Source organism: Lissotriton vulgaris, chromosome 2_1, assembly GCF_964263255.1.
Source record: "Lissotriton vulgaris chromosome 2_1, aLisVul1.2, whole genome shotgun sequence".
NCBI classification, from domain to species: Eukaryota; Metazoa; Chordata; class Amphibia; order Caudata; family Salamandridae; genus Lissotriton; species Lissotriton vulgaris.
This window is the reverse complement of record NC_141687.1, coordinates 307,558,699-307,585,331: the sequence shown is the minus strand read 5'-3', so window position 1 is coordinate 307,585,331 and position 26,633 is coordinate 307,558,699. Positions and strand designations below refer to the sequence as shown.

The 26,633-nt window shown below is 47.6% G+C and overlaps 1 protein-coding gene and 2 non-coding genes across 4 annotated transcripts in view; 2 read left to right on the top strand and 1 right to left on the bottom strand.

Moving 5' to 3' along the window:
* The window catches only part of SLC47A1 (solute carrier family 47 member 1), a 721,842-nt gene that overhangs the window by 404,692 nt on the left and 290,517 nt on the right, over window positions 1–26,633 (bottom strand). The window lies entirely within an intron of this gene.
* Window positions 24,613–24,720, top strand: LOC147730241 (U6 spliceosomal RNA). The gene has a single exon (XR_015308863.1). It is a non-coding gene; the product is annotated as a U6 spliceosomal RNA (small nuclear RNA).
* LOC147730240 (U6 spliceosomal RNA) lies at window positions 26,210–26,316 on the top strand. The gene has a single exon (XR_015308854.1). It is a non-coding gene; the product is annotated as a U6 spliceosomal RNA (small nuclear RNA).

Genomic DNA, 26,633 nt, shown 5'->3' with positions numbered 1-26,633 from the left:
GTACATTGAAGTGGCGAAAAGTTGAAAAGCATAGAGTTGAATAGCGTAGAGTAGAATAGTGTAGAATAGAGTGGCATAGAGTGGAGTGCCATACACCAGAGTAACATAGAGTGGAGTAGTGTACAGTGGAGTAGCATACAGTGGAATAGAATAGAGTGGAGAGGCATGCAGTGAAATGGTATAAAGTGGAATACCATAAACTGGAGTAGCGTATAGCGGTTTGGCATAGAATGAAGAGGCGTACAGTGCATACAATGTAATAGCATAGAGTGGACTGGCGTAGAGTGGAGCTGCATACAGTGTAATAGTGTAGAGTGGAGTGGCATAAAGGGGAGTGTTATACAGTTGAGTAGCATAGTGTAATAGTGCATAGAGGAGTAGCATACAGGGAAGTGGCGTATAATAGAGTGGTGTAGACTAGAGTGGCGTACAGTGGCGTGGAGTAGAGTTTAATAGCATGCAGTGGAGTGGAGTACATTGTAGTGGGGTCCAATTAAATAGCATAGAATCAAGCATAGTAGAGTGAATTGCTATACACTGGAGTGGCGTAGAGTTGAGTAGCATACAGTGGAGTGGCATACATTGTAAATGTAAATGTACAAGAATTTATACAGCGCAAATCACCAACCGGTCTCTAAGCGCTTGCTTAGGGAACCTGTCCTGGTATTCCCCTGTGGGATAACCCCGGCAGGGTATCCGCAAGGTGAAAGCCAGGCATCCCGCCGCGAGGGGCCGTTGTGGAGATTAAGCAAGCTATTGCCCAGAGTCGAGAGTGTGAACCCGTGAATCGAGTAGGCACCGGAGTGAGAATTGTAAGTCCATGGACATTTTAGGACTCAAGACCCCGTCAAGCCGGGAATTGAACCCTGGTCCCGGGCTGACCTCTGCTTCCAGCTCTGCCTCCTCTAACCAGTGAGCCACACTTGAGAATGAAAAGGCAGCCATATTGTTTTTACTACACTTTGGCTGTGGTCAGTGTTAGGGATTCAAATATAGGTAAGCACTAGGTGCCTACCTATTACTACTTCATTAAAGTGATAATAGGTAGGGAAATGTATTTATATTTTTAGATATATTTTTTAATAAGTTTATATGGCCATGTACTGAGGTAGTTTCTCAACATTTTGAGAAATTCTGCGAAAGTACCGCAGTGACGGATATCGCAACGTTTAAATGACTAAAGAGTTATAAAAAAATACTCACACTCTTTAACTGCAGTACATAAAAAGCATAATCTCTGCATCATAATGTAAAATCCTGCCAAATTTCATGTAAATCCATTCAGCCATTTTCGCGCTACTTCAGATACAATAGTCTATGGGAAATGCCTTGGTGGAAAAACTAGTATTGGGACTCCCTTTTTATCTTTGCACCCTCCTAAAGATTCGCTACAAAAATTGACATAATCTCAAAATGTAGAAAATGCAATAGGTCTGTAAAGAGTTGTGGAGAGTTGCCAAACTGGTGGAAAGTTATTAGGGAGGTAATATCTGAGGAATTACTATCTTTGGGAATACTAACTATAACTACAGAGTGGCAATCAGATTTATTCTGATTTCCTTCTTTTTATATATTGTATTTGTTAAATATTTATTTATTGGTTTACGTAACCATGTGAGCATAAATGTGTCTTTTAGTTGTTCATGTAGAAAATTGGAAATGTTACATATGCCCTCTGGTTTATTTTTCGGGCTTCCTTGCTACATTTAGTAGGATTGTGCTACATATGAAGCCCAAAGTTAATTATTACCATTGTTATTATAAAATTAACATTTTATTTTTTTACTAATGGTCAATTATCATCTTATCCAATTAGCAGCTTGTGTAGGTCACTGCTAGGTCACTTTTTCGTTGCACAGGAGTACATAAGGAAGATGGGGCACAGTTTTATTTTGTGAGCCAGAGAGCATGCAAAGAACATAGATGCAGATAAACCCTATAGGTGCGGGTGTCGGCCATCGGGCGACACAATCCCACCCTCCCAGTGCGTCTGTTGGCCATTGACCGACACCAGGGAGGGCTTTCTCCAGTGCAAGCACCAGAGGATTTCAAAAGGATTCCTTTTTTCATAACGTGTAGGAAGACGCGGAATCACTTTCATATCTCTCCCCGCCCCCCTCCTGCCCATCTGTGAAGTCAGCGCACCCTGAGGCATGCTGAAATCACACATTCTCCACTGGCGGTGAGAAGACAAAGGTAAGATCTTCCTCCATCTTCCTTTGACGTCCAGTGGGATTTTGGGGAGCTGCAATGCCTCCTCGGGTGTAAGGGCGGCATCTGCAAATGATGCTGTAGATGGTATATTTATGTGGCATATGCCGTCTAATTTGTCTTTTCATGCTGCATAATGCAGTCAACCCTGTTCCATAATTTGGTACTCATGTGCTGCATAATTACATTGACCCAAGTGATAGCACTGTGAGTTTCACAAAGAGCACGCCTGCACAGTTACAGGGGCCACTATGTTATTGTGTGCTTCTTGAGATCAATGGTATATTTGTAATTTTGGTGAATTACTTTTATACTGGTAAATGCCCAGCAGCTCCCCCAAATATAACGTTTTGCCTAAGAATGGTAAGAATTATGCTGTGATAGTGGGTATGTGACATGGTGAAGTAATATTCTGTCTTTTTTTGGTGTCACTGGAGAACTTGCAGATTTAGGAAAGAAGATAAGGTAAGTTGACTTTGTCTTTATTTACTGTTACATTCATCTCACACACCCACTGATGGCATCTTGATGGGTGACTGCTGCCTAGGTGCTAACTCGGGTTATGGAGGACAGATCTGAGGCAGAATCACAGACTGAGACAGCAGATACTGAGTCAGCATCTGAAGGAGAGGAAAATGGAGCAGAATCTGGAAGTGTTTTTTCAGTCAGTGGAGTTCCATCTGGTGACTCATCTTCCAGCAATGCTGAGGGACACAATGATGGCAGTCGTGCTGTCCCTTCGCAAGCACAGCCTGTACAGCAGGCAACAGCAGCATGTTAGACCAATACAGAGAGCAGACACGTGCGGCGGCACAGACAGGCCTGGCTTTAGCGCTGGTGGTGCATGGTGCGACAATCTTTTTTGGTGCCCCCCCCCATCCTATGACTTCTTCCTCAAATACCTCAATACCACTAGGGAAAAGTGTCCCTCATATCTCTGAGCCTCTCTCTCAAATACATTTCATATGTTTTAAAGTGCTGGTAAAAGCTGGCTCTACTATTCCACTCAACTATACACATATAATACAGATCTGTTCTTTGCAGCAAACATATTAACCATCTGCGCCACTTTATGCTTTCAAGGAGACCAACTTTGGGTCTCATAGAAATGAAAATAATATCATATTATGAGCCTGATTACGAGTATTACATGTTTTTTATTTCACCCAATATATTATAATACCGCAGGGGTGCAACTAGGTAAAAAATATGTTTCTAAGCAGCACATGCTGCTGTGGCTTAAAGTTAAAAAGTAAGCCCTATGACATGGTGAATGCTGGCCAGGTCCTAGTGCTTTTTTTTAAAAACTTTAAGCCATGTTGTACAGCAGTTAGCGCTCCTGTATAACATGTCAAAACATTGACAAATTCACTAGACCTCTCTGGCAGCCGTTATAGGGAGAATTGATGACTACAGTAAATCCAGGACTTCTAATTTCCAAGTTTGGATTTTTAACATAACCATTTGTGTTTTATGAGCTGCGTCATTGAGTCTGAGAGATTGGAAACATGAGCTCTAGTTGAAATGACACCGTTTCCTAAAGAATAATTCTTGACTGCATTCTTGACTCGAGTGACTCACTGCACAGTGGTCTGAACATGGGCTATCAATCACATGAGTACCATGCATGCTTGCCAAAACCCGAGTGAATGTCTGTCGAACAGAAAAGAAAAATGCTTGAAAACATAGTCATTGTCGTGTTCTGTCAATTGGTGTCAGCTGGTTTCCTTCTTGCCTAGCAACTTGAGTTATCATCATTGTTTGGGCTACTATGAACCTGCATTCTTTCCTAGAGGACAACTTAAAAATGTTACCCATCTGGATTAAAGAGCAATTCTGTCTGTCCATGCCTCTATCACCTGCTAAAACCCAAAATGTGTTTATTTAAGGGAAAGTGAAGGCACACAATCACATGATCAGTATACAACTTGAATAAGATTGGGTAGATGCACAGCTTGTATTTGTTGAAAAGGTGAACACACTGTGTTGAGTAATGTAATTTAGGTTTACTGGTGCTCCGCAAGGTGACTCTGAGGGCCCAACGGCGTCTTACAATGTACATGAGAAGTGAGGCTAGAGGGTCTCTAGTCTCATCCCTTAGCAGGCACACATATTGTTGTCTTTATGAGGAAAAAAGACTTCCATTCAATAAGCTTGATTTACATCTTGTTGTATTTCATGTAAATTATATTTTCAATTTCTTCAATTTTTCAAAGTTCATTTATACATTTTCAAGATCTTGGAACAGGATTTTAAGATTGAACATCAAGCGTCGCAGAGTGTCAAATCCCTGATGAAGGGCATAGAGAAATGCCTGAAATGCATTGGATGTATGATATAGACATTGCCTGAACTAGAAATTGTCCACAACGATCTTGAAAATGTATAAATGAACTTTGAAAAATTGAAGAAATTGAAAATATAATTTACATGAAATACAACAAGATGTAAATCAGTATACAACTTGAACAGCCACTGGCTGTGTCCGTAATCATTAGGTTTGCCTCAATGTACACTACATTTTTCCACCATGCCTCTACAGAAGGCATTTTTGCTTAAACTTTACAAGTCTCAGCAGTATCTCTTCAGAACTCCACTACTAGGTACCGGAGTGCTTTATATTACCACAAGTTACTGCACAATATTTTGCCTTTCTCAAAAGTCTGCTTTACTTATATTGCCCAACTGCTCAGCAACCTAAAATTTGCAAAAAAAAATAAAACGTATTAATCACATAGGCAAAACCTATTGGATTTACCACTGCTTGTTTTGGATGTTGACTTCCTTGAGCAAACTGTGCAGCAAACAAATTTGCATTCCAAACACTTTCTGAACGAGCATGGATGCACTCTAGGGACTCATTCCAGGGTACACCAATAGACTCCCACTTCGCTTGAGGAGTTTAAGATATTTTTGAGCCTTGCGCTCAAAATGGTGTTAGTGTAGAAACCAACCTAGCAGTCCTACTGATCTGCTCGCACAGTTTGGGCAACCTCCATCTTGGCTATTGCAAAATATGCTGTATTTCAATAACAATTCTGCTGCATTGCCCCATGACCATCCAGCCCATAACAGGTTGTTCAAAATTCAGACTGTCGTGGAACATTTGTCTGCCAGATTTCTAGACATGTAAGCTCCTGGAAGAATATAGCCATTGAAGTGTGCTTGATCCTTTACAATGGGCAACAACTGTTCAGGCACTACACTATGAGCAAAAAAAATTGCTAAGGCATCAAGCTGTACATGCTATGTGAGAGCTTTACTGGCTATATTTACAGCTTCAGAGTGTATACAGTGAAGAACTACACTCTAAACCCTGTAGGTTGCCTCCCATGCTAGGAGTCACTGGAAATGCTACATGGGAGCTCGTTCAGCCACTCTTTTACAAAAGTAATAACCTTTGTGTGGACAATTTCTATACGGAAGCCGAGCTGTTGAGTGACTTGAGTGACTTGTACAAAGCTGGCACTGTGGCATGCAGTACAGTTCATGGTCGTCGCAAAGGATTTCCACAGGAGGTTGTTTGTAAGAAGCTCCAGAAATCCCAGAGCACTGCCTTGCGTTCCAACAAACTGCTCACACTCATAGGCGTTATATGTACGTGCTCACTACAATTTATTATGAGAGCCCTTTCCCCGTCACGGTTTGGGCTGGATTCAAAGCACATTATCTCATTTGAGACAAAATATCCAGGGGTCTTAACATAGATGAGGAATTGTGTTTCCATTAGGAACCATAGGTTGTATTGACATACAAGCCAACAAGGAAATTATACGTCGACTTCAGGTCGTACAAAATGCGGCAGCGAGGATACTTCTCCATATACCTAGGCGAGCACATGTATCGGAACATCTACAAAAACTACATTGGCTCAAGATAGGCAACAGAGTAAAATTTAAAGCACTATGCTTCATGTACAAAATAAACACAGGAGAAGCACCAACTTATCTGTGTAAACTGGTCCATAAGTACATCCCGACCCGGAACCTCCGGTCTGTCCATCAGGAGAGATTTGAGGTCCCTAGATTCAGGCGGGCAGGACTAGGAGGACGCTCCTTCTGATATATGGCACCAGTACTATGGAACTCAATCCCGCTCACTCTTCGCCTGGAAACGAACTACATGAAATTTAGGAAAGGAGTTAAAGCATGGCTTTTTAACCAAGAATGACACCTGAACCTATGACCCTATGGAACAGTTATGATCCAAGGCGCCGGGAAACCCTCAGGGTAGCTGTTGCGCCATACAAATGGAATAAATAAATAAATAAATAAATAAATAAATAAGTTGCAGAATAATGGATCAATTCATTCTCTGTCATCAGAGTCTCTAATCTCTTTTGCTTATACATCAATCAATTGTTAATCACAGTTTCTTTCATTTAGATGAATTAGGGTTAAAAACTGTAATCGAAATAAATGTAGACAGACAAAAGCAACAATGGAGAGGGATATGCCAAATAAATTAAACAAATATATATGTTTGATAGTAATTTATTTTGTTCAGAAAAATGGGCCAGGTTATCCTACATACGTAAAAGAAATGCATTGTATTATTATTCAGTATTGTGACATTTTATTATCAATATTGTACAATTAGAGTGATATGACAGAATGTCCACATGAAATAGGTTGGCATAAGTATAAATATTAATTAATGAAAAATAGTTTTTGACTCAGCACAGAAGAAAAAAAAAAGAATGTAATTAGTTATGGTTCTAAAAATTGCATGTAGCAATGTTCAGAAGTTAGAACATTATTGTTTTTTCCAATATATACTATATATGAGTGATATTTGGTAACTCCATTTCAAAATGGAGGCTGTGAGTAAGTGACAGTCAATATGGGAAAATGTTTTTAAGCTTGGGGTGGCAAGCAGGATGGTGGTCAGAGGAAGGCCTTGATAAGACCACAATGTGTTACCTTTGCCTTATGTTTTTTTTGCATAACAGTTCAAACATGCATTGATGGTGGTGACAACGTTTCATCAAGAGAAGCATAGATACACAATTGAGCAAATATAGGAGAGTGTCCCCAAGCAGGCTATCACTCCGCAAGACTCCAGGACCCATGCACTCAACAAAGGGAGAAAAGGCTAGGCACAGCTCAGGAAGGGGCACTGCTGGAAAAGGTCTTTGGAAGTACCCATTTACATGAAGTGGGGAGAAACGCCCCCTGATGGGGGGGTTGAGAAGGGGAGGTCAGCAGTGCTAAGCAATTGTCCTCAAGTGGATGGGGCATCAGAGACTGAGAGGGACTCTGACTGCAGGTTGAGGATTTTCAGTAATATAGAGCAAGAAAGCAACCCGGGGCCAGCAGGCGAGGATAATGAGCTATGCACATATATTGATTAAACTAAAAGCAATATAAGCCACTAAATGTCAACTCTTTATTAGCGACCTCCAGGCAAAACCACATCACATGGTAAATGTCAGCTTAGGTTCTATCCCTGGGGACATGCAATAGGTCTTCAGGAGAGTAAAGTAAGTTTGGTGTAAGTAGATAAATTGGGTATATTTGAGACAGATATTCCTCAATTTCTTTTTAACATACTCCAATGAGGACTTCCATTGTCAGGGTCACCTCCTGGCCTGTGCAGAGGGCCAAGAGATAATGCAGAGGGCCCATTTATTCATTACATCTAGGTAGTCTGGGGTTGAGCCCTCTGAAGCAGATTGAAGTTTGTGATATTTTGGCTCAGTTGAAGTTCAACACATGGAATTACTTTTAAGATGAAGGAGAATTCTTTATTCAGGTACATGGGATGTTTATGGGCAGTACTTATACACCAAGTTCGGCATGTCTTTATGTACATGCCTTTGATACTGAGTACATTTTTCATACTTCAAATCCCTTTAAGAAGCACACAAAGCTTTGGAAACAATACAAAGATGAAATTCTGCAAATCTGGCATGGCAATGAACTAGGGGCAACATGTTTCATGAATTGGCTTAATTCGCTTGAACCCTTTTGTAAATTTTTTATCACAATGGAAAAAGGGGTCTTCTTTTCTTGATGTTATGATCCATGTGGAGGATGGAAGTCTAAAAACATAAGCAATTTACAGACCTACTGATAAAAGCAATCTTCTGTGGTTTGAAAACTTTCACCCACGTTCTCTTAGAGGAAACCTTCCTGTGGGGCAATTTTTATGAATTAGACGCTATGGCACTGCAGTCCAGGACTACAAAGCACATGCAAAAAAAAATTCTTAAAATCTTTTAGGGAAGAATTATCCTCATCATTCTCATCATCATGTTGAGAGAGCAATAAAGCGGGCTCTGAACAACGACAGCAATCAGCTCTTGAAACATACAGCTAAAATGAGTAGGAATTACTTATATTTACTATCAAGAATTCTCCAGAGTGTCCCAATCCCAAAGGAAATTGTTCATGAAGAAATGGGAGCAAAGTTTATAATGGATTTCATTCTAATTCGCCCAAACTTTTTTGGCTCTCTATATGGCTTAGGGTGAATTGGAATTTAACAGAAGGATTGTGATTCATTGCATGTATTTGGTACTAAGTCATCGCATATCATGGTTAAGTTACATTAAGACAACCCTGGGGGTGTTTGGTAAACCTCAGTTGTTCAGTACTAGGGGTGGGTGTAAACTCTGTTCCACCACTGGAGTTTTTCTACTCCACGCTCCGCTTGGAGCGTGAAGTTTGGCAAAAACTTCGGCACGTGCCATGGAGTGGAGTTTGTCGGGGCTACGTGACAACTAGCAAGCGGCCCTCTAGTGAATCAAAAAACACTTTACAGTGTTTGACACCCACTAGCCAATTAAATTATAGTGAGGGATCAGTCAGCCAATCCCAAAGCAGGAGTTGTCCCTTGTCCAATACCAGGTTATTTCACACGTTCACTGCAACACTGAGGCTATTCCTCACAACATGGTATGCTATGGCAGAAATGTTCCCGAAGTTTGAATGAAAGTGAATCCCCCTTACTCTGCCCACACTTGGAACTCTGCGGAATTTCAGTTTTTTGTTAACTCCACAGCACCCGCGTGCTCCCGCCCTGCCCTATTCAGTATACCAGAGCTGATTAGTAAATCGGACATAGGTTAAGTGAAAGAGGCTTTTAGATTAACTACTTGCGAGGTTAGGCTATAAGTAGCTCAATCCAAATATAGTTACAAGCACTTTATGATGGTGAAATCCATGAATAAAATGGAAATGTACTTAACCTTGTACATGACCGCTCATCATAGAAGACTGCTAACTTCCATTTAAATCTGTTTCCACAGCTGCTGATGGGGTGGCATAAGCCATTAGACTGTCCTTTTTGAACAACTGACATGATTTCTGCACTAGACACTTGGCATATTGTTTTTATGTGCCCTAACTGGTCAGCCTTAAAATTAAAGTATATTCGCCTCCCTTTTGCTCCTCTGGATTTTTATCAAGTGCGACCAGCCTTACTCTACCTGCAACTTCTGGATTCGCTTTTGAGTGTATCCAACTCGTTCGGCGATAGTGATTGCCCACAGAGGAAACTACGTATCCCATCAACCCTGCCGACGTACGGAGGGTCGATGATGCCAGATGCAGATCTTTGAAATCAAGATCAAAAACAACCTGGATACATTCAGTATATGAAAATCGGAAAGAAGGTAGTACTTTAAATCCAATTTCACAATTATGAACAGTTGCGTGCAAAAGGAAAATAGGCCCTGCAAGCCTGTATTCATACAATGAGAGAAGATGCAGATTTTTGCCATTTAACGATACAGGCTCACTATCCCGGTCATGAGTAACTGGGTGATGGACACAAGTTAGGTTTCTCGCTGATATTTCTCTTGGCGAAGTAAGTTCTTTTTCAACCTCTTTGTGTAATGGTCCTTTTGCACTATATGGATTGAGATAAACATTCAGAAACAAATGTCCCTAGTATTCTAGTATCAATAATGAGTGAATGTCCAGGAGGGATGTGCGAAAGAGAGTACTACCACTGCCAACAGTGATACCGGGAACGCTCCCGAAAAGAATGCTTGAAATTATGACATCTGTACGATAATTACTCCACTACAACATGTTTACAGGGATGGCTGCCTGATGTACATATGTTTTGCTTTTGTGGGACTGAGGACAGGCTAGGTGCTTGTCTGCCTATCAATATTGTGTTGGGCATATATACAGTGTTATTTATCCTCCCTGTTACGTTGATGGTGATAATCGTGATAAGAGGATTTTGTTTTTTTTGTCTTGTAATGCACGACTTAGCCCAAGGGCATCAAGGCGCCTAAAGGTCGTACAGCTTGGAATTCTTCTAGTGCAGGACTACGGATAGGCCTCTACAAAGAGCCATGTTTTTAATGCTTTACGAAAGAGCATAATAGAGGGTTGTCCTGCCAAATCAAGGGGAAGAGTGTTCCACAGCCTGGGCGCCAGGGAGGAAAAGGCTCTCCCTCCCCACCTTACTTTGAGAAAGCGAGGGACTGACAGGAGGTTTTTATTAGAAGAGCGGAGAGCTCTACTGGGAGAGTAAGGGTGTAAGAGGGACCTAATGCCCTCTGAGCCTGAGCCATACAGGGCCCCATGGGCAAGACAAAGGATCTTAAATGAGATCCTAGGCTGGATGGGCAGCCAATGCAGGTTCTTCCTGGCCAAGGAGGCGGAGGAGAGTCTAGGAAGATTAAGAACCAGCCTGGCCGCTGCATTTTGCACTATCTGTAAGCACTGAATAAGATTCTTATTGATGCCTGAGTAAAGTGCATTACAGTAATCGAGTCTCGAGGAGACTAGAGCCACAGTGACTTGCTTCCGGGCTTCAGGAGAGAGGTAGTGAGCGATCTTTCTCAAGATCCTGATGATACCACAGCAGGTGGAACCGTCCTACTGACCTGACGGTCGAAGGAGAGCGTGGTATCTATCAGCACACCCAGGTTCCTGGCAGATTGAGAGGGAAGGGGACACACCCCGAGGGACGGCGGCCACCAGTCACTCGGCCAGATGTCCTGGTTACCCCCGAAGATCAGAACTTCATTCTTCTCTCCGTTTAACTTCAGGGAGCTCTGAATCATCCATTGAGAGACTGCATCCATGCAGTTCCTGAAGTTAAGAGCGGAGGTACTCACCGATTGAGAGAGGGAGACCATGATTTGGGTGTCGTCAGCGTATGACAGTACCTCTAACCCAAAAGATCTTAATAACCTGGCGAGTGGGGCCACATAGATGTTAAAAAGTGTGGGGCTTAGGGAAGATCCCTGGGGGACCCCACACTGCACAGGTTTGGAAGGGGAGAGTAAATCGCCCAGCTTCACCCTCTGTTATCTTTGATTAAGGAAAGAGGTCAGGAGGCTTAAAGCTCAACCTCCAACACCAATCTCCCTGAGACGTGCGACCAAGACAGAGAGAGACAAGGTGTTGAAAGCTGCCATAAGGTCGAGCAGGACCAAAAGAGTGGTCTGGCCCATGTCGACCTCCGAGGGGATGTTATTGATGACCACCGTAAGGGCAGACTCAGTGCTGTGAGCTCTTCGAAAGCCGTGTTGAGATGAGTCCAGCAAACTGGAGACATCCAAGAAGGAGCTTAAGTGATGGTTAAGGTGTGACTCAAGTATTTTTGCTGGTGCGGGTAACAGAGATATTGGGCAGATGTTCTTCAAAACCCCAATGTGGCCTTTTTCAGTTGAGGTTTAACAACTGCCATATTCCAAGAGAGAGGGAAAGTTCCTTCCATGATTGCTAGGTTCATCACCTCTAAAAGGGGAGGGATAACCACCTCCCTACACTTCTTAAGTATCTTAAGAGGGCAGGGGTCCAAAGGGGAACCGGATTTGGTTTTATCAAGGAGCAGGTTAATCCTTTCCAAGGTAAGAAGAGGGAAGTTAAGGAGGCTGGGGAGCGTTCATTCGCCCGACAATCAGGTGTGGGAGGGGCAAGGAGAGAGGGAACACCCAATTCAAGGTTGAGTGATTCTAGTGATTTATAAATATCTACTATTTTAGTGTGAAAGAAAGTAGAGATCTTATCATAAAGCTCCTGAGATCCCACTATGGGGTCCATTGTCTGAGGGACGGAGAGGGAGTCTACAATCCTAAACAAGTCTCTGGGAGAGTTGAGGGAGGCCGTCAGATTAACAAAATGAGCCTTCTTTTCATCAATTATAGCCAGTTTATATTCTTTAAGGAGACGTTTGTGTATTTCTTTCTCCTCGCGATCGAGATGAACCCGCCAAAACCTCTCCTGTTTTCTGCAGCCCTGCCTTTGCAGCCTGAGGGAGTCGGAAAACCAGGGTGCCGAAGGTCTCTTTCTGGCTGAGTAGTGCTGTTTAGCAGGGGCCAGGATATTCACTGCTCCCGAGATGGAGTGGGAAAATTCGAGGGCAGCGGAATTAGTATCCCTCAAAACGAGAGGCCTCGATCTGGTCATTAATGGGGCAAGTGTCTCGTTATTGAACTCCCTATAATTCCTTCTTAGTTCCCACTTCCTAAGATCGGTGGGGGTGGGGAGGGAATGAAACACAAATATGTAATAGCATCTGTTGGACACAAAGTTCCTTGTACAAAGAGCAGAACGGTGGTTGAATAATACATTTAACTAAGTATGATGATTCCAAAAGCAAAATTTCTTTGTAGAAAAGAAGGGTAGCAATCTCAACAGTATTGTTTTACATTATCCGTCTTATCTCATTACCGTTTAATGAGATTATAGTAAGTGGCTACATAGGATAACCCCCCCCCCCTTTCCAGACCTTGTAGCTGTAGTTCCCCAGAGTCAGGGTGAGCAGCAGATCTATTAGGTTCAAGAATGTATTCACCCTACACGAGTATTTCTCCTGTTTGCAATGCAGTGTCATGAAAAAAAAATATGTTGCATATATGTTATGACTTTATTATCACTGTGCATGTGATCAATCACTTTAGTGCCCAGACAAGACTGTCCAATGAATTCCGATGTAATATTGTTTATATTTTATCCTTATTTCGGGGACCATGATCACATGAGTTGTCAAGGGAGGGCTCATGGTTTGACAACTCTCCCATTTTTCCATACTAATTTAGTGCAAGTAATAGAGATAGGGATCTCTGTTTGGTCCTGACGAGTGCTCCTGACCAGTACAGGCATGTATTTGGGCAGAAACATGTTGGCTCATTAGGATATGTGGGTTATTGTACCTGTGTACCATCACCGGTCATTGGTTTTAGCTGTACCTTGGGTACCCACGAATAAAGGCATTACTCTGGGCCTACCTAAAGGTATTTTTAGATTATCTGGATTTTTATTTTTTATGAACTTCCTCTTAATGATGTTTATTTTGCCCTGATAGTGTCATCTTACCAGGTTGTGATGAGGTTGCCAATGAGGAAGCATGCCACAACTAGTGGGTGAGGCCTCCTTATCCAATTTTATTGCCACTCTAGGATTGAGGTAATTTTCTCTGTGATGCTGAGGGATAGTCTTCTGAGATCGTTTTAGAAATTACTCGATAGAGGCTCCGAGTAGCCTTCTATCATTGGCCATCGCACTTGTGATGTGTTTATCTAGGCTTGGACAGATGCCATCCTTAATTCAGTGGAGACTGACTAATCAGAATAGTGTGGCTATTTCTCTTTGCCATTTTTGTAAATATTTCCCACTGACACTCGCTCACTTTTTAGTTTTTTGTGCAGCCTTTGAGAGAGATACGAAAAATCTGTTACTCTAGATTTTTAGACCTTTAATGGTTTGCTGCATTTAAGACCTTTTGAAAAAAAAATCTTAGGTTGCGACAATATGTTATGGTATAGGGACATTTGAATCTATTATATCGGAACAGTTAAATGCATTTACTGGTATGTTTTTATAAAAAGAAATATCCGACTGATTTATATACCCTTTAATTAGGCTATATATATGAGAAACAATATTTAATAATGTTGTGTACTTTTTGTGTTTTTAGGGAATTGTTTTGTGTGTTATTTAGACGTTTTTGGTATATAAGTAGAATGAATTGTCTCTTTTAATGTAATGTGTTTTAGGTATCAAAACGTATATAATCCATTTTGGAGGGTTTAAATTGTTTGATATATTAATGTGTAATGTTTGTGTTGCCTTGTTGGTACAATATCAAACAAATAAAACAATAAAAATAAAACATATTTTGCAGGTGGGACATTTCTCGCTTTTACAGTTTCTGTATCACTAGCCTAAGGAACTGTGCCATCTTCAGTAGATATTTGTTATTTGTGTTGGTTGTCAGAAAAAGTGGACTTCACATTTGTTGGAGAGTTTTCAGAACTGGAACAATCAGTGCTTTTCTTATAGCAAGATAACAGACATTTACTATGGCTGGAGATTTGCACTCCCATCTTTTATGATATAGGGCCATATGTATCAACAAACCGTTTTGCGATTCCTAAATAGCGATTTTTAAGGAATCGCTATTTAGGAATCGCAAAATGGTATGTATGAAGAAATTCGCTTTTCTTTTGCGATTCCTTAATCTTCCTTATTTGCGAATTCGCATAATTGCGAATTCGCAATTTGCTAATCGCAATTTGAGAATTATTTCAAGGGTGCAGGGGTGACTCGAAGACACCCTGCTGCACCCCTGAAATGTACATGAGTGTGCATATGGCGCACATACATGCCCTATGGGCATGTGTGTGCATCACATGCCACCTTCAAAAATGCCAAATTGTGCATTTTTTGAAGAATTCGCAAGTTACCATCAACTACAAGTTGGTGGTAATTTGCGAATTCTTAACCATAATTCGCAGCCCAAAAATGCTACATACATAGCATTTAAGGAATCGCAAAATTGCGATTCCTTAAATGCTATGGCAAAATAAGGAATCGCAAATCTTTGCTATTCCTTATTTTGCGAAGATTTCATACATACCAAAACATGCAAAAAGGCCTTTTGCGATTCGCAAGGGCCGAAACACGGCGAAGTGCGGCCTCTGCGATTCGCAAAAGGCTTGATACATATGGCCCTAAGTGGCATTTCAATGCTGGACAGCTGAGCCGGTTTATAGAGGAGGCAGCTTGCAGCAGTGGACAACAAAGATACCATACATGTGGGTGTGTTGTCTTCTTAAACTGCACACGCAGGTACATGGTCTATGCTTACCTTCTGTCATGTTTTAAGTCAGTTCTAGAGAATAACCTCGAACATAAATATTTGCTGACTTTGAAATAGTGTTTGCTTCTGTGCCATTGCATGGGATATACTTATGCATCGTTATTGTGTAACTTTGTGCGCTATTATTTATTTTTCATGGCTCTTGAAAAGTAAGTGCCAGTGCCACTGAACACGGCTGCCTCGGCTGCTTGTGAACAACAGTGTGAATTACAGAACCGATTAGATGTAGATCGTTGTTACCCAGTGGGAGTCCAGACGCTGTGTGCCATGGCAAGGCAGGCGCCTTAATTAATTCCAGCTTATAATGTTTGCTAATAATAATAGTTGCTGACACAGTGCTGACCCAATGCCCCTTGCAGTATGCTGTAGAGGGTGTAAGAACATTTTGAGTGACGCTTCAACAGACCAATAGTGGAAATCGGCTTGTTAAAGGCCCCTATAAGTAAGTATATTATACATTTAAATTCAGTAAAGTCAAAAGGTAGAGACTGATGCCAGACCTTAAAATGTGCACTAATTTTGTTGCAACACGTATACCGATGCTGCAAATTTAGAGAAGGTTTGTAAACCAGGAAAAAGTTGGTGGTAACTCCACCCCCTATACAACAGTAACACTTTTAGCACATAAAACGAATGATGACATAGAGAGAGAATTTGATTGTCGAGGTTCAGATAATTTGATCAATATGATAAATCAGTATTAGGCGTCACGCCAACTGATTTCACAGATGACAGCCTAACCAATAGACCTCATCCCTCCTTAATACAATGAAAAGTGTATATTTGATTTGAAAAAAACCTAAAGAACTATTGCAATAATACTGCCTCAACTAATTGACTACTTGATAGCAAGTTTGCATTATGCCAAGGGGTGACGTGCTGTTCAGCCGGGTTAAAGAATTATTGCGCAAGCTCCATCTGTGGCTAGCCTACACAGCTTGGCCGAGTTGGCGCACACTCGTCGTTTGCATGCAAAGGGTCCCCAGCCTTACTTTCTGCTGATCTCAAATTGGGAAAGTAGAAACCTCCTGAGAAACTAGGGCACAGATTCATCATTATTTTACACAGTGCAATGCAGCAAGATAACTTGCTGCACTGCATCAAATGGAGAGGACAGGAATGCGCCATATCTATCAACATAAGGTGCATTACTGCTCCTTCCCTGCTCTGGTGAACTAGATGCTGCTTAGCACCAATGTAACCTGTTCTCAGGACACCCCCGCTCCGCACGGCCCCCCAGCTGTGTGTGTGCCCCCTCGCTGCTGCTCATCGTGACGATCTGCCGATTTTTTACCTGTTTGTTCCTGCTCGTTTTTTTCCTGGTATTTGCCTCTGTTTCCCCTGCTGTCTCATTTGTGTTATCTGTACCCTGTATTGCCTCCCCTGGTGATAGCCCCGCTCCCCGCTTCCCGTCGCCGTAATTTCGCGGCCCTCCCCCTTTTCTTCCGTGTCCTCCCCGCTCCCACCTCCAAGCTGCTCCTCCCTCCCACTTAGCCTTAAATGGAGACCGCCAGGACGCGCAGCGGTCACACGCAGCGGGCGCGCCGATTGTGCGCCGAAGGCGCGCCAATGGCAAGCCCGTCTGCGCCAGTCCGTGCCTGGACCGCGCCCAGTGCCAGGACCCCTGGCCCCCACCGATACAAGACGACCCGACAGACCTACGCCGCCGCTGCCCTCAACGCACTCAATGCCGGCCGGAACCTCACCTGCTGCCGGGCTGCCCCGAAACACATTCACGGACCCTTCACCTGCAGAACCTGCAAGTTCACCTGCCTCTGAACCTGCACCGCGCCCGCCTAGCCAAGCTCCAGCAGCGACCTCAAGTGCATCCTGATCAACACCCGCTCCATCCACAGACACGCCGTGGAACTCTGGAACCTCCTCGACACAACATCACCAGACATCGCCTTCCTCACGGAAACATGGATGAACGCCTCCTCAGCCCCCGACATCGCCATCGCCATCCCAGACGGGTACAAGATCATCAGGAGGGACAGCGTCAACCAGACCGGAGGAGGCATTGCCATCGTCCACAAGAACACCACCCGCATCACGATTGACTCCAACGACACCTTCGCCGCCGCTGAGCACCTCCACTTCCAGATTCACACCGACCCAAAGACGACCCTCAGAGGCACCCTCATCTACAGACCCCCGGGACCACGCACACAATTCAGCGAAGACATCACAGACTTCATCAGCCCACACGCCCTCCCCTCCGCTGACTACATCCTCCTAGGGGACCTCAACTTCCACCTGGAGAACAACAAGGACCGCAACACCGTCGCCCTGCTGGACAACCTCGCCAACCTCGGACTCAAGCAACTGGTCAACACCCCCACCCACTACGCGGGCCACATGCTTGATCCCGTCTTCTCATCCAGCAAGCACATCACTTTTAGCCACTCCACCGGACTCCACTGGACCGACCACAGCTGCGTCCACTTCAGCTTCAGAAAAACCACAACCCACCACCACCCGCAACAGGTTCCTCACAGGAGCTGAAGCAAGATCACCGCCGACCAGCTCACCACCTCCCTCAGCCAGAACCCACCTGCCAGCACAACGGACCCCAACGAAGCAGCCCGCAACTTCACGCAGTGGCTGACCGCCTGCGCCGATGACCTCGCACCACTGAAGAACCCTCCCAGCAGACCCAGAAGCAAGAAGGCTTCCTGGTTCACCGACGAACTCAAGGACTCCAAGAAGACCTGCCGCACCCTCGAGAAAGCCTGGCTCCTCGACCAGACCACTGACAATATGACCGCCCTCAAGCACGCCACCCGCAAGCACCACCAGCTCATCCGCACCACCATGAAGAAATCACTGAAGGAGCGACTGGACAACAACGCCCACGACAGCAAGGAACTCTTCAGCATCGTCAAGGAGTTCTCCAACCCCAGCACCGGCAACAACAACATCACTCCTTCACAAGATCTCTGCGACTCCCTCGCCTCGCTCTTCCACTGCAAGATTGCCGACATCCACAACAGTTTCGGCGCACCATCCACGCACCCAACCATCGAACCAACGCACCCCACCGCCACCCTCTGCACCTGGACCACGGTGACCACCGAAGACACAGCCCGCACGATGAACACCATCCACTCCGGATCTCCAACCGACCCCTGCCCCCACCACGTCTTCAACAAGGCCGACTCCACCATCGCACCCCAACTCCGGGACGTCATCAACACCTCCTTCAACACTGCCACCTTCCCGGAGAGCTGGAAGCATGCCGAGCTCAACGCCCTACTGAAGAAACCAACAGCGGACCCCACCGACCTCAAAAACTTCCGCCCCATCTCGCTCCTCCCTTTTCCTGCCAAAGTCATCGAGAAGATCGTCAACAGACAGCTTGCCGCATTCCTCGAGACAAACGGATCCCTCGACCCCTCGCAGTCCGGTTTCAGAGCCAACCACAGCACCGAGACCGCCCTCATCGCAGCCACCGACGACATCCGAGCCCTGCTCGACAACGGGGAAACAGCGGCACTCATCCTCCTGGACCTCTCTCTGCAGCGTTCGACACTGTCTGCCACCACACCCTAGTCCAACGCCTCAGCAACACCGGCATCCAAGAGAAGGCACTGGAGTGGATCATCTCGTTCCTCGCCGGAAAAACAGAGAGTCCGCCTCCCCCAGTTTCGATCCGAGGCCACCAAAGTCATCTGCGGTGTCCCGCAAGGATCATCACTCAGCCCCATCCTCTTTAACGTCTACATGAGACCTCTTGCTACCATCGCACGTCAACACAACCTCAACATCATCTCCTATGCCGACGACACCCAGCTGATCCTCTCCCTCTCCAGAGACCCCGACACCGCCAGAACCAGCCTACACGAAGGGATGAAAGATGTCGCCGAGTGGATGAAGAACAGCCGCCTGAAACTGAACTCAGACAAGACGGAAGTCCTCATCCTGGGACCATCACCCTCCGCCTAGGACGACTCCTGGTGGCCCCCAGCCCTGGGCACCGCAACCCAAGCCAACAGACCACGCACGCAACCTGGGCTTCATCCTGGACTACTCCCTCTCGATGACCAGACAAGTCAACACTGTCTCCTCATCATGATTTCACACCCTTCGCATGCTTCGCAAGATCTTCCGATGGATCCCGACCGAAACCAGGAAGACGGTCACCCAGGCCCTCGTCACCAGCCGGCTGGACTACGGAAACACCCTCTACGCCGGAACCGCAGCCAAGCTACAGAAAAGACTCCAACGCATCCAGAACGCCTCCGTCCGACTCATCCTGGACATCCCCTGACGCAGCCACATCTCCGGCCACCTGAGGGACCTGCACTGGCTCCCCGTAAACAAGAGGATCACGTTCAGGCTCCTCACCCACGCACACAAGTCTCTCCACGACCTGGGCCCCAAGTACCTCAACAACCGCCTGACCTTCTACATGCCCACCCGCCAGCTATGGTCTACTAGCCTCGCCCTCGCCGCCATACCACGCATCCGAAGAGCCACCGCCGGAGGCAGATCCTTCTCCTACCTGGCGGCCAAGACATGGAACTCCCTCCCCATCCACCTTCGGCTGACCCAGGACCACCTCGCCTTCAGGAGACAACTCAAGACCTGGCTGTTCGAGCAGTAGCGGACCCCTTCCCCCAAGCGCCTTGAGACCCTTCCGGGCGAGTAGCGCGCTATACAAGTGTTATGATTGAATGATTGATTGATAGCCACCCTTGTGCCATGGGGTAAGGGTAACTGCTATGCAGGCAGGATTGCTATTGTGCAGGAAGGGTCACCAATAATTCTTAAAGGCGTTTTCATCTTTCTAAGTGTGCTGGGGAATGCAATACACTTAGAAAGAGGAAATAACGAAGGAGAAATAAATATATTTCCCTTTGTTGTGCCTCTATCAGAAAGCCATACAATTCTGACGCATTCCCAGTTGGTAAATCTGGGAATGCATCAATAAGCATGAGTGGATGCGTGGAAACATCCACACTGCACCCATATAATGCATCCACCGCGCAGCGTAGTGCAAGGCTACGCTGCTCTGCATTACTCCAAATTTACCATGCAACGCATGGGGACACAAGGTGGCTTGGTATATCTGACTCAAGGAGTGCATTGCTCTTGCACCACCTTGCATGACGCAAGGGAAGCGTAATCCTTTGAAAACCTGGGCCATAGGTCTGTAAAAACAGAAAAACTGGTTGCCTGCAGCAGCCACACACAAATTCTTGTTATTCTGGTTTCTTCTTTGTCAGGCTGTATTACTTATAGGTAGTAAAACCCTGTGCCCTTGATATAGAAAACAACAATGGAGCTGCCGCACCCAAAGTGGATGTTGTAAAATGCTGTTGAACAACTTGAAATGCAGGAAGCAATTTTCTGTCAAGCAGATCAGTTGCTGACAAAAACAAAACAATCAGCCGAAGACAAAAAAGTAGCTGTAATCCTTCAAAGCACAGGCCTCTAAATCAAGCTTCTTTGTGTTTCCACATCTACCTCATCAACAACAGCAGGTTCAGCAGCGATCATTCTTTAAATAACTCCTTAAAGTAGACAACTCCAATAACAAATCCCGATTCAGTGCTCCAGCCAGTCCCAAAAATCTTATAATGCTAACATTCTAAGCACTCAGGTTGGAGCATGGTTTTTCATATTCACCCACTAGTCAAAGACTATGAGAGACCAGTGGATGCATTAGCCATGCAGGGTCAAGTCTGAGTTCTGTATGGAAGAAGCTTTGCTATACTGAAGCTATTAAGACGACTCTTCCTATGGATCCCCCTGAACTGTAGGAGAACCATCTTCCAGGCTTTACTCTCAAGTAAATTGGATTATGGGAATGCGCTCTATGTGGGCATGGCAGACTACCTTTTCTCTCGTTTGCGGGTAGTTCAGAATGCATCTGCCAAGCTTGTTTGTAACAAAAATAATACAGCTCGGCATCCGAATGTATGAGACAAAAATAATACAGCTCGGCATCAGAATGTTTGAGAGAGCTCCATTGGCTGCCCGTGCGCCAAAGAGCCAAATTCAAGCTCCTGGGCTAGGCACACAAAGCACTACATAAGCGTGGCCCCAGAATCCTGCAAGATCAAATTGAATGTTATGCCCCCGCATCAAAACTGAGGGTCCTGTCATCATGTTCTAGCAAAAACCAGACGCATTAAGAAAGCTAGAGCAGGGGGCCGCTCTTTCTCTCATCTGGCGGCCGCTCACTAGAATGAACTTCCTTAGACCTTTCCCTTACTGACGACTACATGTCATTTAGAAAGAAGCTGAAAACACATCTGTTCCCTAGGTTATCATTGTCGACATTTCGTAGCCTATCACTAAGGCTCCCTTTTTTGCAGATGCCCCCAGTATCACACCATCCTCCTTTCAGGCCATAGCTTTACCAGCGCTGTAATATCCTATGGGATGAATGTTGCACTTAACAAATACAAATGCTGGATGTGGTATTGGTTGGGTACCATTTCAAGTTTCAGATCACTCCTCCGGAGACTCATTTCAGAATGCCGATCCTTCCTGAGACAGGTGAGAAGAGAGAAGCCCTTCTAGAAGTGGTAGCAGGTCCCTCTCAGGAGAAATGGAATATAAAGTGCTCACTTCCTCCATCAGAAGGAACCCTTCCAGTCTTACACTTTAAGGGTGTGAGTCATTACCTCCTCGTTAGTCTTCCTCGCCCCCTGAGTTACATAGTGAGCTTTAGCTCCACAACAGAACCCTCCAAAGCAAAAAGAAACCACCTCCCACCCCCTCCCAACATGGCCGACCAGTCCCACCTGACCTCTATAAGAGGCGGGCCGGCCCAACCAATCAGCCTGTTTTTTTTGTTCTGCACGATTCGCTCCAGAGCACTGTTCAGGTAAGATGGGCCGGGGTGAGCTGGCCCTGGGGTTTTAGGGTGTGGACCTGCTCTAGCGGTCTCTGGTGCCTTATGCCTAATAATTCCCCCCCCCTCTTCCTTCCCCCGGTCCTGTGGGGCCGGTTAGGTGCTGCTGTAGCGTGCCATGGGTCTACAGGGGGGGGGGGCGGCCGGGGGGGTGGAGTGGCTGTACATTCCTGTGTCTCCCCCGGTCGTTACTGTTGGGCCCTAGCCTTTCGGTGGGCTTTTTGGGTTCTGCGCATCCTCCTGTGTGTGGTACATGCTGGTGGTTGTAACACCCCTTAAATAGAGGTGTTTCTTGTGTTCCTGGCTCCCCTGTTTAGATATGCGCCTGGAATTGCGCTCTGACTACATGCCACGAGTTGTGGAGATGGGCGCTGACTCTCGCCTAAAGTTTCAGCCGTCTCAAAGGTGGGAGTGTTTACATTTGTCTGCCCCACGGAGACGGATCACTTCTAATAAGTGAGTTCTCTATCTGTCACTGATTTAGGACGTACTCTCTAGAGCTTTCTGTATGGTCATAAATGTGATTGCTCTTATGAGATTTGGCGCTGAGGAAGACGAGTCCGGAGACTCATATTTCATTTTTTTAAATGGAAGGTGCGCCAGGGGTTTGCGCCAAGTTTTTTAAAGAACCTCAGGCAGCAGATGGCGCTGTGACACTGCCTGCGTTTGAAAGTCACTTTCTCCCGGTGCACGTTAGACGCATCGAGCGCATTGCTTATACATCCACATTGTTTATGGGTGCGAGGCGTGCTGGAGCCTTGCCTGGCTCTGCGGCGCTTCTGCGGAGCGTTGTGTCCGGTGGGCGCGCTGCTGGTAAGGAGGCCGCATGTCCGCCTTCTAGCCTGGGAGTCCCTCAGGTACACTACAGTGGTTTGGGGGGGGGGGGGCGAGCTCGGTCCTACCTACCTTTTTGACGGCGGGTCCTCGGGGGCTCTGCTGTCCGGGCCGGGTGCTCCCCTCCTGCAGGCCCGGGACGCTGGTCGCGGCCGAGTCTCGCCTCCGCTTCCCTTCTTGGATTGTGGCAGCCCTACGGGCCGCGGCGGGTTGCCGCGCTGTGGTTGGCTCCGGGCGCCTCCCACCTCTCGGGGGCGGGGTTTTTTGCCACCAGGTGCGTCCGATGATTACCGTCATCGGTCGTGTGCGGTTTTCTGCGGCTGCCGCAGCGGACGGCGTGCTGGGATGGTGGGCAGCGCGTCTGTCTCCTTCTCGGCGGGTCCGGTGCTCCATTTCATTGAATGGAGCTCTTACTCAAAAGGAGTCTTGTGCCTTCGGTGAGGGCCCTCACAGGCCAGGGTTCGAATCCTGCCAATGCTGTAGAGGTTTCCCTAGTGGAGATTTTCACTACGTTTTTTTTCGACCCTGTAAATCCCTGGCTGTGAGCGTACAACACTATGTGGCTACGTGCAGCCATACGGCCGGTGACTGTGTCTCATTCACAGTTTACCTGTGCTTATCTTGCGCGCTCTGATGAGGCGCGGTTCTGCGTGGGGACAGTTCCTGTGGTCCGTGTTCCTTTTCTGGCGCCCTGGGGGACATGCCCTGGGCCGTCGGGTTGCGCCGGTCTCGAGTGTTCCCCTCGTGATATCCCATTCTGCAGCGGTGGAGCTGTGGCTCATGGGTTAGCGAATCAGACCCTGGCAGGGGATTATTGGGCCTTCTGCAGGGTGCTGGGGTTTGACCTCATGGACCCAGGTTCCAGGACCGGCTGGTCCACTCAGCCTTTCTTCCGTCTGAGGTCGATGATATTATTTCCGTTGAGTTGGGTAACGACAATCATCGGTTATTCAGCGCCAAGATGCCCGGATGGTGAATGGGCACTTTACTAATACTTATGTTATGAATCGGTGGCTTTTGTACAAACGCCTTGTGCCCTTGCTGGAGTGTTGTTCGCGATTATTGTATCGTGTGGCGCATCTGTGAAGTCCGGCACAGGGAGGTCACGCTAGTTCGTGCTTCGTTCCTTGTTGGGCTTGGTTTTACCTCCGCTGGCGGCGGTGGTGGTTCCCGGGGTTTTTTCTCGGGTGCGGTCTCTACGCGTGTCTCCGGACTCCCTCCCTCTGCCGGGGTCCGTTGTGTCCTCCGGCCTGTGGGTGCGGGCGTCCCGCCCTTGCATGGGTGGGGTCCTTCGGCGGGTCCGGGCCCGAGTTTCGGCTGTTACCGGTCTCGTGCTGGTTCTGCCGCTCCCTTTTTCGCCCCCTGATACTGACTTTCGGCCCTCTCGCTCCAGGGGGTCCCCTGGGGGGAGGGGGGGGGGGGGCGGTTGCCTCCGTGGCATCCCGTCCTGGAATGTGGCTGTCCAGGTTCTTGGGCTCTTCGGGCTTGCTGTCCGGTCTTGCTGATCTTGCGGACGTTCCGCGGGGTCCCACCGTCTCGACGGGTTGGGGTTCCTGCTCCTTCCCTTGTCTCACCTGTAGGTTTTTCTGGGACCGTGGATTGGCCTGTGGGGCCGGCCTGCGAGTGGGGTGCTCGCTTCGGCAGCACATGTACTGAGTTTGGAACTGTGCTGAGAAGATTGGCATGGCCCCCTGCACAGGGATGACTCGCAAATTCGTGAAGCGTTCCAAGAAAAGGTCCCCGCTCTCGGTTGCGGGTTCTTCCGTTGGGCTTGCCTTGTGGCCCAAGAGGGGGGGGTGCTGTGCTCCTGGCCCGCCTGGTGGATCTTCTTCGCCGGGTGTGGGTCTTGGGGTTCCCTGTCTGGCCGTGTGTTTCCTCTCGGCCTCGTTCTTTTTCCCCCCCGTGGATGAGGCTCCACGTCTGGCGGTGTCTCTCATCCGTCGGCTTCCTGACCTATGTACGGGGTCCCTTCGGTCCTCGTCTCGGGCTTTTCCTCCTTCGGGGGGGGCGTGTGCCTGGTCCCGGTACTTCCCTCTGGTTTTGTCGGGGGAGGGGGCGTCCTTTGGCGCCGGGTCATTTGGAGGTCGTGGGGTTCTCCTGCAGTCGCGCGACTCCTCGTGCTCGGAGGTGGCTGGAGGATGGCCGAGTGGTCTATGGCGCTGTGTTTAGGCCGTAGTCTCCTCGGGTTTGAGTCCCGCTAACGGTCCTCCTGGCCTACCATCTTTTACACCGATGCTCCGGTGTCCCCGTGTCTTGGTCGGGTCGGCCGACCTGATGGTGGGTGTGTCACCGGTCATGTCCCTTCGGGCTGTCTGTCCCCCGGGGTCCGACTGGGTGGGGGCGGTTCGACGGGGTCGTATCTGGCCTTCGTTGACTGGTCTCACCCTGACCCCGGTGGTGTTTCGACGCCTGGGGCCTCGGCTCGGTCTGCCTCCGAGGTCTCTGTTCACGGAGGGGGGAACGGCCCTCCGGACCGGGTTCTACTCCTCCTTCCGGGTCCTTATTGCCCGTCTTTCGCGTGGCCTTTCGGTCTGATGTACGCGTCTCCCCCGTGCCCTCTGAGATCGCGGGTCCTCGGCGGGATTCGCTTGGGCAGGGCCGGGGTGCTCATGGATGCTCGGCTCGGCAGCGCATGGACTTATTTTGGAACGTTGCAGTGGTGAGGTGCCTGGCACCCGCGCGTGGTTGCCACGCTTGTCGTGGTGCGTTCCTGTTTTTAGTTCCCGGCGGGGTCCGCCGCCCCGGGTACCCTCTCCTATGGCGAGCTGACGGTTCGGGCCTCCTGGCCGATCACGGATCTTCCCATACCGTGGTTGGGTCCCCCGCTCTCGGCATCGGTGTTGAGCCGGCTCTTGTCGGCTGGCCTGCCTCCCTCGGCAGGCCCGGTTCTTGTACGGAGGACGCTGCTTGCTCGGGGTTGTGGCTTTGCTACTGGGTTCCCGCAGGTCTTCCACGTGCTCTGCCTGTGCCCGGCGCTGGGCGCCCTTCTCGCGTTGACGCGGTCGGCTTGGTGCTGTCCCCGCCTCCGTGGTCCCCTTGCGGGTCTTGGGTTTCCGGTCGGAGGGGTGTTCCTGGAACGTGGCCCCTTCTTCCCTGTGGGCCCGGTGGGCGGCCTTGCGGGCCTTCCACAGTCCGGTGTTCGACGGCCTGGTTTCCATGGTGGCTCGCTTGGCTCCGAGGTTATTTATCCTTCGCCCACGGGCGCTCTGCCGGTCTCCCCCTTGGGTGCTCGCTTCGGCTGCACATATGCTAATTTTGGAACGTGACAGAGGAGATTTGCAGGGCCCCTGCGCAAGGGTGACTCGCAAATTCGTGAGGCGTTCCACATGAGTTTTCTCTCTCGTTCTACGAGCTCTTCGGGGTCCGCCCTTTTGGGCCCCGGCCCTCGGTGGCTGCTGGGCGGATGGGCGTGCGGGGGTCGTTCCTCCGCTCCCCGCCCTTCGTGCGGGTTTTTGCCGGACGGGGTTGTTCCTCCGGCGTGTCCCCCGTGTCCTTCCCGGGGTTCCTTCCCTGGGGCCTCGGACTCGGGTGGTGTCTTTACCGCTTTTCCCGGCCGACGAGGTTCCTCCCTTGTCCGTGCTGGTTGTTCGGCGTGCTGTTTTGACTTCTCTTGGCCGCACGTCTTTCCTTTCCAGGTGGGATGACCTGT